The following is a 12813-nucleotide window of genomic DNA, read 5'->3' as shown; positions in this document are numbered from 1 at the left end:
TGTCTGAGAGAGGCGGGCGGCTGTGAGGCTGAGCACATCGGAGTGTCCGAGAGGCCAAGGGAGGAGGACGAGAACCCCCGCTTGCTGCCATGTCCTTGCTTACAGAGACAGGGCACGGGGACTCTGGGACTGGCATTCAAGACCTGAGGACAGGGTGTGGGGTCCCTGGGCAGCATGGGGACGTGAGGACCAGGGTGGACTCTGGCCTGGACTGGCCCTCCTGACCCTCTCCCCTGGAGTCATGCTCAGGGCTGTGTCATCTACGCGGGTGGAGCAGGACCTGTCCCAGTCCCACAGGCTTTCGGGGGGGCACCCGGAGTGCAGGCTTTGGGAGGGATAGCGAAGGACTTACAGATGGGCCTTTAAACCCCGCTGTCATCCAGCTGTATTCCATTATCTCTAAGTTGGCACTGTCCCCAGCAATGGCTGCTGGCCGCATGTTGCTCTTGAACATTTGCAACTGGTCCAAGTTGAGATGCATGTAAATGGAACAGATTTTGAAGATTCAGTATGAAAACAGATCGTAGAATGTTGTTGTTTATGTTAAGATATTGCTACGTGTTGAATGGTAGTATACTGTATTTCTATTGAACTGTGTCCTAAAAGCAGAGAGACACTCAAACCAACCTGAACACTGGGGGCCAGGGCCATGTGGTGGCAGCAGAGACTGCAGTGACCTGTTTACAAGCCAAGGGCTTTCAGGAAGAGCCGGTGGCCATCCGAAGCCATGAAACAAGGAAGGGAGTCCACCTAGGGACAGACGGGTCCATCTCCCTCAGTATTTTAAAGGTTTATTGACCAGGCTTCTGGGTTTTAATAAAACAGGATTTCACAAACTCTTAATTTAGAATAGTAAGTGGAAAATAGTAAAAATAGATTTCTACTAGAGAAAACTTCTGAGTCTGCAAACAATGTTTTGAAAAGAGGGAGACACTGATGGGGGTTGTGGGGGGGTAGAGAGAAACAGAGGGAGAGGGAGGGAGGGAGAGAGAGAGAGAGAGAGAGGGAGAGAACGAGAACACTCTGCAAGGTCAGGTGGCCTCGATGGTCAAGACTAGTTCTCATGGACTGGGCGCCTGGGGTGGAGCAGTGGAGACTGTGGCCATTCTGACAGGTCTGAGGATGCAGGCCCAAGGTCCAGGTCCTCTGTGCGCAGTGCGGAAGTGGGCAGCTTGGCCAAGCTGCAGGGATGGTGAGGGCACTGCTCAAATTGGGAAGGGAGGTGGTCACCCTTCAGATTCTGGGAAACCAGCCACAGTTTCCGGTTCTTTAAGTTACTGTCCTGGGAGAAGCCTTGCTTTGACCTCACAGATGCAAACTATAATTGGTGGCACATGGCATTAGTCTCCTGTGGCTGCTGTGACAAAGGACCCCAAATCAGGTGGCTTAAAGCAGCGGGAGTACACACCCCTGTGTGCTGCAGGCAGGAGTGGGGTCAGGCTGTGGTGAGGCGCGCTCCCTGCCAGGTCCTCAGGAGGATGCTCCTCACCGCCTCGGGTGTCTTGATCGTAGTCTCCTCCCTCATCCCAGGACCAAGGCCTTCTGTGTCTCTTTCCCCCCGACAGGGATGCTGTCGCACTGGACAAAAGGCCACCCTGGGTCAGTGCCCTCACCCTAAGTGATCGCGTCCCGGAAGGGCCTGTTCTGAAGTCCTGGGATGGCTTGCTGGTACAGGGTCAAGAGTCGGCGGGGGGCAGGCTAGAGGGGAAAGGCCCATTTTTGATTTCCCTCATTTTCAGGCTCACAGCAGAAATTTGTCAGCAGTACCACAAGTCAGGTGCCCCCATATCTCCCAGGCCAAGTGGACGTTTGACAGGATTTTCTAGGAATGGACCTGGCTTCTGGCCAGCTGAGCTGAGCGGTCAGCTGTCAGAGGATTCCATGGCTAGTGGATGGCTCCGGAGCTGGCGGCTCCTTGGTTGTGATAGGGGTACCGCCTTCACCTCTTCAGTTGGCCCATAGGATAGGTGGCATAGGGTGACACTGCCAGCTGAGAATGACGTCATCAACACCATCAGATCCCAGCAAGTGCCCAGGTGCAAAGGCAAGGTTCCAAGTGAAACTCCAGTTCTGCGCTCAGGGGCCGAGGTGGGCTCCAGAGTGGCCGTGTGGGGAAGGCAGCCTCATTGTCCTGCCACAGAGAGGAGCGTCAGGCTGAGGCCGGGTCTGAGCTTCCGTGGGACTCAGAAACAAGCCAGATGGAGCTCACCTCCAGCCTCGTGTCCAGAGCAGAAAGCTTGTCTCAGGCGTCCCCAGGAGACTGACCGACTCCTCCACCAGGACACGGAGTCTCACAGGCTCAGGACTTAACCGCCACTGTCCGTGAGAGACGGCAGGAGTGGGCCCACAATCCCCCTGGCTGCAACCAGGGTCCAGGTTCCTTCCCGCAGGCCTCTGGCAGACACACACAGGTACTTGGTATCAACCCTTTCATTAATTGGGCTAATTTTCACAAGTTTGCTCCGAGGCCTTCAGAGGTTAGCAGGGTGTCTTGCACAGAACGTGCTCGCCCAAATGGCCCCAGGAGGCTCTTGCTTCTTAAAAATATTCTTTTTGCCCTAGCTGTCTTTCCCCCACTGTTAGCCTGTGGGTAATCAGCACCTCTCCTCTCCCCTCTTCACCTGCCCTTCTACTCTGCTGCCGCCTGGCAAATCAACCCAGGAAGGCCATCGAGCTGGACCTGAGGTGGGGTTTGGCTCTGAGCAAACGACCAGCTGCGTTTGGCTGTGTGAAATGAACACCCTTCATGTTAAAAAGGCTTCTGGACTATGTCTTATTCTCGGCTGAGTGCTGGGGGCTGCGCTTGCCCAAGGGCAGAGGGCATGATGTTGGCCGGCATTGGGCTCCCCCAGCCCATGCCAGCCCGTGCTCTTTCCAGGCCAGCAGCAATGTTTTCAGTGCGACCATTTGCTCTGCTGCACCCAGCAAAGGGGCACCGTCCCAATCCCAGGGGCTCGATCGTTTCAACACAAGAATCTTGGCAAGAAATAACGCAGTGCTGGGCTCTTGGTTCATTGTACTATCAGGGAGAAATCTGGAGGAAGCGAGATGGAAAGTAGCAGGGGAACCTACCTAGATTTGTCACAGAAAATGAAACTTGGCCCCTGGTCTGTAAATGAGTCCCCAGTCTTGTTCATCAATGTAGAAATCACACAGACAGCTGTTAGGGGCTGCAACAGGGTCCAGTTCCTTCCCGCAGGCCTCTGGCAGACACAAACAACCTGGGCGTTGGTCAGCTTCACGTGGCCACACAGGCACCTGAGACAATCACTTACTTTGGCTCAGCTCTGGAAGTTGCGGTCATGACCAGTGGGCCCCACGGCTCTGTCCCTGTGGCCAGGCAACCCTTCCCCCATAAGCTCAGGGCAGAGCAAAACTGCTGGCCTCACACAAAACAGCAGAGCAGGGGCAGGGCCCCAGATCCCCCAGGGACCTAAAGACCTGCCAACTGGCCCCCTAAATGTCCCCCACCTCCAGACACCATGCTGGGGACCAAGCCTTTAACACTAGATTTCTTGGGGGACACAGGATCCAGACAATGGCACCCAGAAAGGGCTCCTCACAGGACTCAGTCAGGGATAGTCACCGGGGCGCCTGGGCGGGGTGGAGGGGGCACATCGCCAGCTGGGTGGCTGCAGACCCTGGACATCCATCAGGATTTGAGCTGACCTCCCCAGGCCTTGCTTTCGGGCTCTGGCAAGACAGCTATGGACTTGTGTGGCGATGCACACATGCTCCTCTGGAGACTGAGGACAGGAGGCTGCAGGCTCCACATGGCCCAGATTACACCTCCACCCACCTTCAGCGTTTTCTGTTCAGCTCTAATCTGGCACGCTGCTTCCAATAGAACGAACATTATACAAAGTTCAGCAAGAAGCAGACTTCAACATCCACAGTGCCCTGAGAATCAAGGAAAGATTATGAAATTATTTTAAGAAAAGGAAAGGACTATGTTTAAAAATATTATTAATATTAATAACATTATTGCTATTATTATTATTTTGAGCAACTTGTAAAATGTCATATTGAAGCCAGTAAACCAAGAAGTGAATTTAAAGAACGCTAATGAAAGCAAGACATTTTTATAACATATTATAAAATATGACTTTGAGTTTATTACCGTGACTAAAATTAAAATTTTCTATTTTCCTAAGTTTAGTGATCTAGCCTGCATACTTCATGCAGAAAGACTTTGTATGTCGTAATAATGGGGCCAGCGGTCACCACCCTGAAATAGACAGCCTTCTAATCTGAAGCAGAATCATCAAAATAAATCGGCCAATAATCTAAGATAATCATAAAATATCAAATCAGCTAAAAAGACATTACGACTGCGAAATAAAAACAGGAAACCACAGGAGAGAGCCAGTTGTGGGGCATGAACTCTCAGGAGCGGAGGAGAAGAGCTGGGAGGCACGTGGTTGGAGGAGGAGTGAAAGCCCCCTCTGAGGCAGCAGGAAGGAGCAGAGACAGAAAGTCACCTGAGAAAACCAAGACCAAGGGCGGATGGGAGAGCTCACGGCGAGGGCCCCGCAGGGCCAGGTTCCAGGACTCCCCAGAAGAATGACTTAAAGAGTGACATAGGTGGACTATTTTGGAATCAAACATCTTGAGGCCTCTGGTTGACAGTAGGGGTGGGCCAGAGAGAGCAGTGAGGTCACACCGGCTGTCACCGTGGAACAAGAGCATGTCACAGGCCTGGGGAGGCCACAGCTTCCTGGAGGAGGTTTTCCTTCAGGGATAGCCCCGGCAGCTGTGGGGGCTCCCCCGTGGGTGTCCACCGCCTGTGGCAGCCTCCCAGGAGCCCAAGGAGGACGGGAGTCTGCGCTGGGGAGGTGCCTCATGGCCCGCGTCTGTCCAGCCTGCTGGCCTCCTTGTCCTGGCACCCCACCCCCCTGTGATGTGGCCTCAGAGTGACCTTGGCATGCAGGGTCTGGCTCAGGCTCAAGCCCCCAGTGCTACCTGGAGCGTGGCTGCCACGTGGCCAGGGGCAGGTGGAGAGTGGCCTGCGGGTTACAGCCTCTGCTCCCGTTATTCCACCAACATCAGCCTCACAGTCCCGGCTGGTTGCCGGGGCAGGATGTTGTGGTCCCCCATGTGCTCTGGGTGACAGCTGGGTGCCAGGGGCAGCATGAGGGACACCCACAAGAGGCCCCGTGTGTGCTGCCCTTGTCTGCACCACAGAGAGGGGCCCCACCTCAGTGGCCCTGACTCAGGGGTGCTCTTTGGAAAGCTGGACAATTCAGAGGGGTGGGATGGCATCCAAAGGACCAAGGTCCCCCTCACGTCCAACGTGTGGACGTGCCTGCTGACCCTGGGCCTGGCAAGAGAGGCTCCTAGACCAGTTGGACCTGCGGGGAGAGCGGTGGAAGACCCGGCCAGTGAGTCCGATGCTTTCCACGATGACACGGTCATCAGGCTCCGCGAACTCCGGAAGCACTGGGTCCCCCCTTGCATAGCCCACGTGGGCCCCTCTCCCCCCAGCGCTTGAGTGCAGCTCAGTGACCCAGAGAAATCCCTGCAGTTGGCTGAAGTCAAGTCAGAGCAATGTGATGAGGTCAAGGGCAGGGCAGGGCAGAACAGAGGCTCCACCACTCTGGAGGAGACCGTCCCTGACTGAGGACAGTGACATCCGTGCCCTCCCCCTCAGTGGCTGATTCCTGACTCCACAGGCTCTGCAGGGGGCTTTGGCCAAACAAACAAAAACCTCTCAGCCTTTGCTGGGAGTCCACCTGGGTCTGGGCGTGATGGGCCGGGAAGCTGTGGGTCTGGGAAGGACACCTGTGCTCGGCGCTTTGGTGTCCTGAGGTTCCTTTCAGGTGCCCTCGCCTGGCTGGGCTCCTGCTTGCGCCTCCTTGGCCCTTCTTACGTCTATCCTGCAGCCTGGTGGCTCGGGGATCATGGCCCTGCAGCCCCAGTTCCCAGGTGGAGGCTGGGGTCACTCTACCCCAGAGTGGGCTGCAAGGCCAGCAGAGGCTCGTCCTCCTCCAGTCTCCCCTCATGAAGTGAGAGGGGCAAGCAGAGCCTGAGGAGGCTGGACGTTGCTGCCGGGCCTCCACTCCCTGCCTCCACTCCCAGCCCAGGTGGTCTGCCCTCTGCCATGTGGGGACACACCACACCTCCTGGGAGTATCTGCCGCAGGATTCATATGGAAGTTTCTGGGGAGAAAGAATGGCACCTTTGTTACCCCAGGACTGTCCCCTGCCCAGGGGACCCCAACACTACCTGTATGACGCACAGACTCAGCACAGGGATGCTCCCAAGGGAACCGACGAGGGTGAGGGTAGGAACAGGGAAGCTTCTGGAAAGTGAGCTTCAGGCTCTCGGACTGGGCCCCAAGGAGGTGAGGAGAAGGCAGGTGTCTCGTTCCCAGACACAGGGGCCTGGGGCAGGTGCCTCGGGAGCTGCAGTTGCTGGGGCCCCACTGCCGAGGGCCCTTGCTCTGCGTGGGGTTGGTGGCCTTTCCCCAAATCTGGACTAAAAGGAAGGGGGCTGATGGGAAGGAACATTCTACTGTTTATTCTACTGCTGCATTGAACCCCCTAGCTCTGACCAGGCCCTGCAGAAGAGGTGCGTTGGTGGAAGTCAGAGGCGAGATGACCAGTGCGCAGTACTGGTCACATGCTGAATCCTGTCCCCGGATTCATGTGCTGAAGTCCCAGTCCAGAGCTCCTCGGAATGTAGCCTTGCAAGGCAAATTAGGCAAAAAGGGTCATTAGGTAAAATGAGGTCACTTGAGTGGCCTTGAACCAGCGGCTGGTGTCCTCATGGAAGGGTGACTTACGGTCGTCCACGGCCCAGAGGCCCTCAGAAGGAACCAGCCCTATTGGCACCTTGGTCTCCACTTCCAGCCTCCGGGACCTTGAGGAATGGTTTCTATGACTGGAAACACTGTCTGTTGGTGTTCTGTTAGGGACACCTAGTGGACCAGCACAGTCCTATTTGGGGACAAGCTGGCAATTGCAAAGAGCCATTAAAATGTCCACACTCTGACACACCAATCCACTTCTGGATATTTATCCTCAGCAAATAACATAACGAAACCTTTAAAAAATTACATACACAAAGATGCTCATGAAATTGAAGTTTCTAAGGCAGTAATAAACTTGCTAACAGTGGGAACATTATGTAGTTACAGTATAAAATAGCAATGGAACATCATGCAGTGTTTAGAATTAAAATATGAGGACAATGGCTCACGATGAAGGTTGAAAGTCATGCATAACAATTGCAAGGGAAAGGGGCACAGCTGGATTCTGCACACGCCTAGCTGTCGTTAAAGTTATGTGAAAATGTGTTCACAGAGAGTGAAGAGCTGACAGACCCAGGCCAAATAATGTTGGGAAAAAATGTGGTAGTTTTATTTCCCTAAAAACTTCTTATTTTATAGAAGTTTCTCATATACAAAACTGTTTTTATAAAGTGAAATAAAAACTGAGTCAAACCAGGTGCAGTGTCGACGCCTGTGATCCCAGCAGCCCGGGGGGCAGAGGCAGGAGGCTTGTGAATTCAAAGCCCTGTTGGCAAAAGCAAGTTGCTAAGCAACTCAGTGAGACCCTGTCTCTACATAAATACAAAAAAAAAAAAAAAAATAGGTTTGGCGGTGTGGCTCAGTGGTTGAGTGCCCCTGAGTTCAATCCCCAGTACCAAAAAAATAAAAATAAAAAACCTGAGTCAAGAGGATTCCAGAACTGTCTATGGAGCTGTGTCCTGTTGGCTTGTGTGCACATGTGCTTGCAGAATAGATAAGCCCCTGTGAACAGAGCACACACGAGCACATGCACACCCATCATGAGTATATGTGCATGCATTCTTGCACAGGGACACACACATGCACATGTAACACACTCACTCACATGCACATGACTGTATGTGCATGCACTCCCATGCATGCACCCACATGCACTTGATTCCTGCACAGGTGCATGCACATGCATGGACACATACACACATGTATGCCCTGTACACATGCCTGCTGTAGACTGTACATTTGTGTACGGTAATGTGCTTTTAAAACCCTTCAGTGTATTCAAAGAACAATCTACTATGACTCTGTCCAGATTATGAGTGCGGCTCATTGTGGGACAGTGCTTTAATCCAGTAACTTAGAGTAACAGGACAAGGCTTGACATTGTGTGGTTATTTGTCACCTGTTCTACGGCTACTTGTGAAGGTTTCAAATGTTTTCTGATACAAGCCTCTGGCAGAGTTGGAAGAGAAGGACACTCTCCTCAACAGAAGACTCTTTTAGCCAGGTGACATCATCTGGAGAGTGAGGTACCTGCTATGGACACTTTGAAGTTCAGGAGGAACTGTGTTTATGACCGTGACCGACCAGCCGTCACCCGGTCCTGGAGCTTCTAGAAAGGCCATCAAATGTGAGAAAGAAGTCCTGGCACCACCACTGGGAGGAAGAACCCAGACTGTAGACGGTTGCAGGCAACATGATCACTCCGTCACTCAGCTGGGCAGGGAGCTCCAGGGTCTACCTCTTCACACAAACAGCCTGGAGGTGCACAGAGTTTCTGATTTTAAAAATCAATTTTAAAAAATGTTGCAAGAAACAAGCAGATAAAAACAACCCTGGGAAGGCTGGAGGAGACAGGGACAGGGACGGGCCACGGTCGCTGTGGGAGGACCCTGCAGCTGCAGCCCGTGGAAGGCTGAAGAGGTCTCTGGCACGTGCTCCTGCCCCCTGTGGAGAAGCAGGTCCCAGATGCAGACCAGACTGACCCCTGAGGACACAGAACCTTTGGAGCATATGAAAGGTAGGTTCTTCCTTCACACTCTCCACCAGAACAAATGCCACAAAGTACAGAATGCAAAGCTGCATAGCAGTGGCCCAGTGGTTGACAGTGCTACCCACATCTCAAGTCTCAACACCTGCTTACCCAGATTATTACACAGAAGAATGCACGCTGCACTGTGATTTGAAGACTATGAGATTAAGAATTTGGAAAACCATTTATGGCTGACAATGTAGAATTGGTTTGAAAACGTTGCTTTGCATCAAGACAACAGACTATTTTTGAAGATCGTAAAAACTATTTTAGAATGTTTTTTTCCACATGTGAGTTTTTTTGTTATGTAAAAGTACAGGATACAAAACTATATAATATTGTCCAAACTTTATCTTTGGTAAGTGGAAAGAAATACATTAAGATGTTAACAATAAAAATTAGAACTAAAAATTCTGTTTTCTGCATTACATTTTTAATAAAAAGTTGTGACTGCCAAACAAGTTCTCTTTCCGGTGAATGGCTTGCTGTTTAGAAAATAATTAATTCCTTTGGGCTTAAACACGTGATGGCCTTCCATCTAAAATTCTCTGAGTTTGTTAGAGCAAGCAAGTTGCTCTCAAATGGAAATGTGGCGTGTTGACTCGAAGTCCTCCTGCTTGACTCCTGCAGACCCACAGCCACGGCCAGCGCATGGCAGCACACGCCTCATCACGCTTGAGGCTGGCAGCTCAGGTTGGAGAAATCCGCCGGGCACAGTCCCAGCCTGGCGCTCAAGGGGGCTGTCTCTGCAATGTGCCAGAATGTGCTCCTGCAAGTATTTGCTGGTGAGAAATGGATGGGGGATCATCAGGTCTTTCCTGCAATCCCAGGTTGGCAGAGGCGTGGTTGGTGTGATTTGTATTTACCAGGGCCGGATTTCCCACGTCTCAGAATTTTGTATTTATGCAGATACAAGCTTTGACACAAAATGCTGAATCTGCTTTGATTCTGTGACTGTTGGTGTTTCTTGGGTGTGATCTGAGGCCTGCAGACCTAAAAAGTGGGGTGGGGTGGGGGGCTGCAAGGGGCCCCTGCCCCAGCCCCAGCCTCTGGGGGTTGGCTGGCCTCCTGGGTGACCTTGGTCTCTAGAAGTGTCCCTCGAGCTCGGCGTCCACCTGCACATGGTGTGTGTGTGTCCATTCTTCCTTCCTCTTTCCATAAGGACACAGGCCAGGTTGGTTGGGACCCACACTCCGGAAGTGTGACCCCAGCTTAACTAGTTACATTTGCACTGAAGCTGTTTCCAAATAAGGTCACGTTCTGAGGTACTGGAGGTCAGAACCTCAACGTTTGAATGTTGGGAGGACCCAATTTCATCCAGAATAGTGGTTTTTCAAAAGTTTTTGGTAAAATTAGATTAAATAAATGAGAAATGAGTAAAAATGTTTACTTTAAAAGACTATCCTTCAGACTGAGATGATGTCTTTTCTTGCAATTTGTTCTAAGGAGATGGATGCTGTGGCACACACCTATAATCCCAGTGACTCAGGAGGCTGAGGCAGGAGGATCACAAGTTCAAAGCCAGCCTCAGCAATTTAGCAAGACCCTGTCTCAAAATTTAAAAGATAAAAAGTACTGGGGGTGTGGCTCAGTGGTAAAGTGTGCCTGGGTTCAATCCCCAGTATCTATAAATAAATAAATTTAATTTAACTTAATTTCAAAACTTTCTCTAAGGTGCTTACGTTGGCAGTAATACCTTCTAAAGCTCTAATGTCCCTCTTTGGTAAAGTGAAAGCTGCCAGGTTTATGCCCCCTCCCGAGGGGGACAAAGGACAGTCAGTGTAGGTGGTGAATGGTTGGGTCAGGAAGATGGGGGTGGGGATGAGTCAAGAGGACATAAAATGCTGAAACCAGCAGAGCTGCCCCCCCCCCCCCTTTGCAAGGTGACTGCTCCAGGGAGTGGCCCTCCCCAGGAGCTGTTCAGGAAGCACCTCCTGTGGCCCCTGCCAGCCTCTGGGCAGATGAGCAGCACCTGGGAGGCTTTTCCCTTCTGACCTCCCAGGCAAGGAAAGGGGAGGAGGGGCTCAAGAAGAGAGGCTAAAGGGGCAGGAGGCCCACTCCCCAGCACCAGCCTGGTCCCCTCCTCTGCAGGGGGTCTCCGTCCCTCCCTGCTCTCTCCTGCTATCCTAACCCTCTGCTCTCGCCTCCGTGTTTCTCCAGTGTTCAATCTCCAACTGGGGGAACGGTCCGGACCCTGATTTATCCTCAACACTGTACCATCCCTGGTTTCACTCCCCTCTTCTTATTTTGTGGCCCTTGGTTTTACGTAGTCTGGGAGCCTGAGTTAGGGACTGAGGGCCTTGGGCAGCACAGCCACCAGAGCCAGGCAGGACGGCAAAGGTTTTGGTTCAGGGCTGTGCTGGGTAGGCGACCTGTCCCCTCCCCCAGAGTTCAGACCTTAATAGTTTGCAAACCTCCATTCCATTACCGCGGAAGCACACTGCAGCCCTGCACGCGCAGGCTGTCTGGTTTTGCCATCACATCCCACCCCCTGATTTTGAGACCCTTTTATACCCTTTTAAGGACGTCACTTTTGTCCATGTCCTCCTGGTTACACCACTGGTGACTCTGGAGGACCACGTGCAATTTCATGGCCTCTAAGCAGGAGACAAGTCAGGTCAGTATGTTAGCAAACAGGAGTGCCTGGGGGTACCCCAGGAAATAGACCAATATGGGGAGTAGGAGAAGCCCATTCATCGGGCTAGCAGTCAGACTTCTGCCCTCCATAGTCAGTGTCCAGAGTGACTGGAGGGCTCTTGTCCTGGGGCCTCTTGGGGTGCAGCTCCTCTATCTTGGGTGGTCAGTTCGCTGGGTGTTTCAGGAGTGCACTCCCAACCATCAGAGGCTGGTTTTACCCTGCCGTGATGAGCCCAGGGGCCGCCTGTCCCTCTTCATTGCTGCAGGGTGGACAGAAAGACAGTGAACGGACCCCTCCACAGAAGCTTCAGGAGTTGGACATTCTATTTTATTTTTTTACCTAATTAGCATCTCCTGGTTTAAAGGGGTGACATGATGTTTATTTTTGGATCTTTTTACTTCTTGTAAGGAGAGGAGCCCTCCCACAGAGGATCTCCCGGGGAGGGTCCTGTCTGATTATGCACAGAGCAACTGGCAACACTGGTCCAGGGCAGGTGGGTTACAGTCTGTTTAGTTGTAACTTCCTGGTGATCTCTAATGTCTTTGCCACCAATTGTGCCACCGGAGCTATGAACGCTGTCCCATGTACAGCTGTGCTTTGTAAACCTTCCGCCAGGTGTTCTAGACCAACTTGGTGAAAATTGCTAAGAATCAGCTGAAATTCCTTAGGGGGTCAGTCCTGGGAACTTGTGAGAAGCCTCTTACTTCCCTAGGGCCATCTGCTAGGATAGGTCAAGGTCTTTCTGACCACATGTGGCTTCCTTTGGAAGCGCTAGGGACATTCATTTCCCTTCCCAGTGACCCTTCTCTTTGCAGAATGTGTCTTGGTTGGCTCCCTATTCTCTAGGGTCTGACTCATTGACCCTCCTGATGAAGAGGTCATGTGGCCCAGACTTGTAAAGCCCTTAGAGAAGTCCCCATCGTTCCCTGGGTTCAAGCTGACCTCAGAGGACAAGCGCCAAATATTGGCTATGCTCCTTGACCCTTTTTATCTTTAATCTCTAAGTTTTGGCTTTAATTATCTAGCAGACCAGTTTTGCCAGTCCTAAGTAGAAGTACTGGGTTTTAACTTTAACGTCTATGATTTTACAGTTATTTAGTCTTCATTTTATTGGGGTCAGAATCACACTGGAAGTCAGTCTTATGTTTTGTCTAGCCTAGAGGTGATGGTGCATTATCTCAAATCATCTCAAGATATTGCATCAGAGGTTATAATTCTGTAAGCACTCACAGACAACAGTATCAAGTTGACAAGGAAAATACCAAATGACCTGAATTCCAGAGAGAGAGCAGCTCCCCGCCCTCTCTGCTGGCCTCGTCAGCTTTTCCCCGTGGCACACTCACCACCCGAAGCTGCCGTCGAGTGGTGCATCAGCTTCTGTGTCTGTCCCAGTAA

Source organism: Callospermophilus lateralis, unplaced genomic scaffold, assembly GCF_048772815.1.
Source record: "Callospermophilus lateralis isolate mCalLat2 unplaced genomic scaffold, mCalLat2.hap1 Scaffold_1954, whole genome shotgun sequence".
Lineage (NCBI taxonomy): Eukaryota > Metazoa > Chordata > Mammalia > Rodentia > Sciuridae > Callospermophilus > Callospermophilus lateralis.
Note: the sequence above shows the minus strand (reverse complement) of the source record.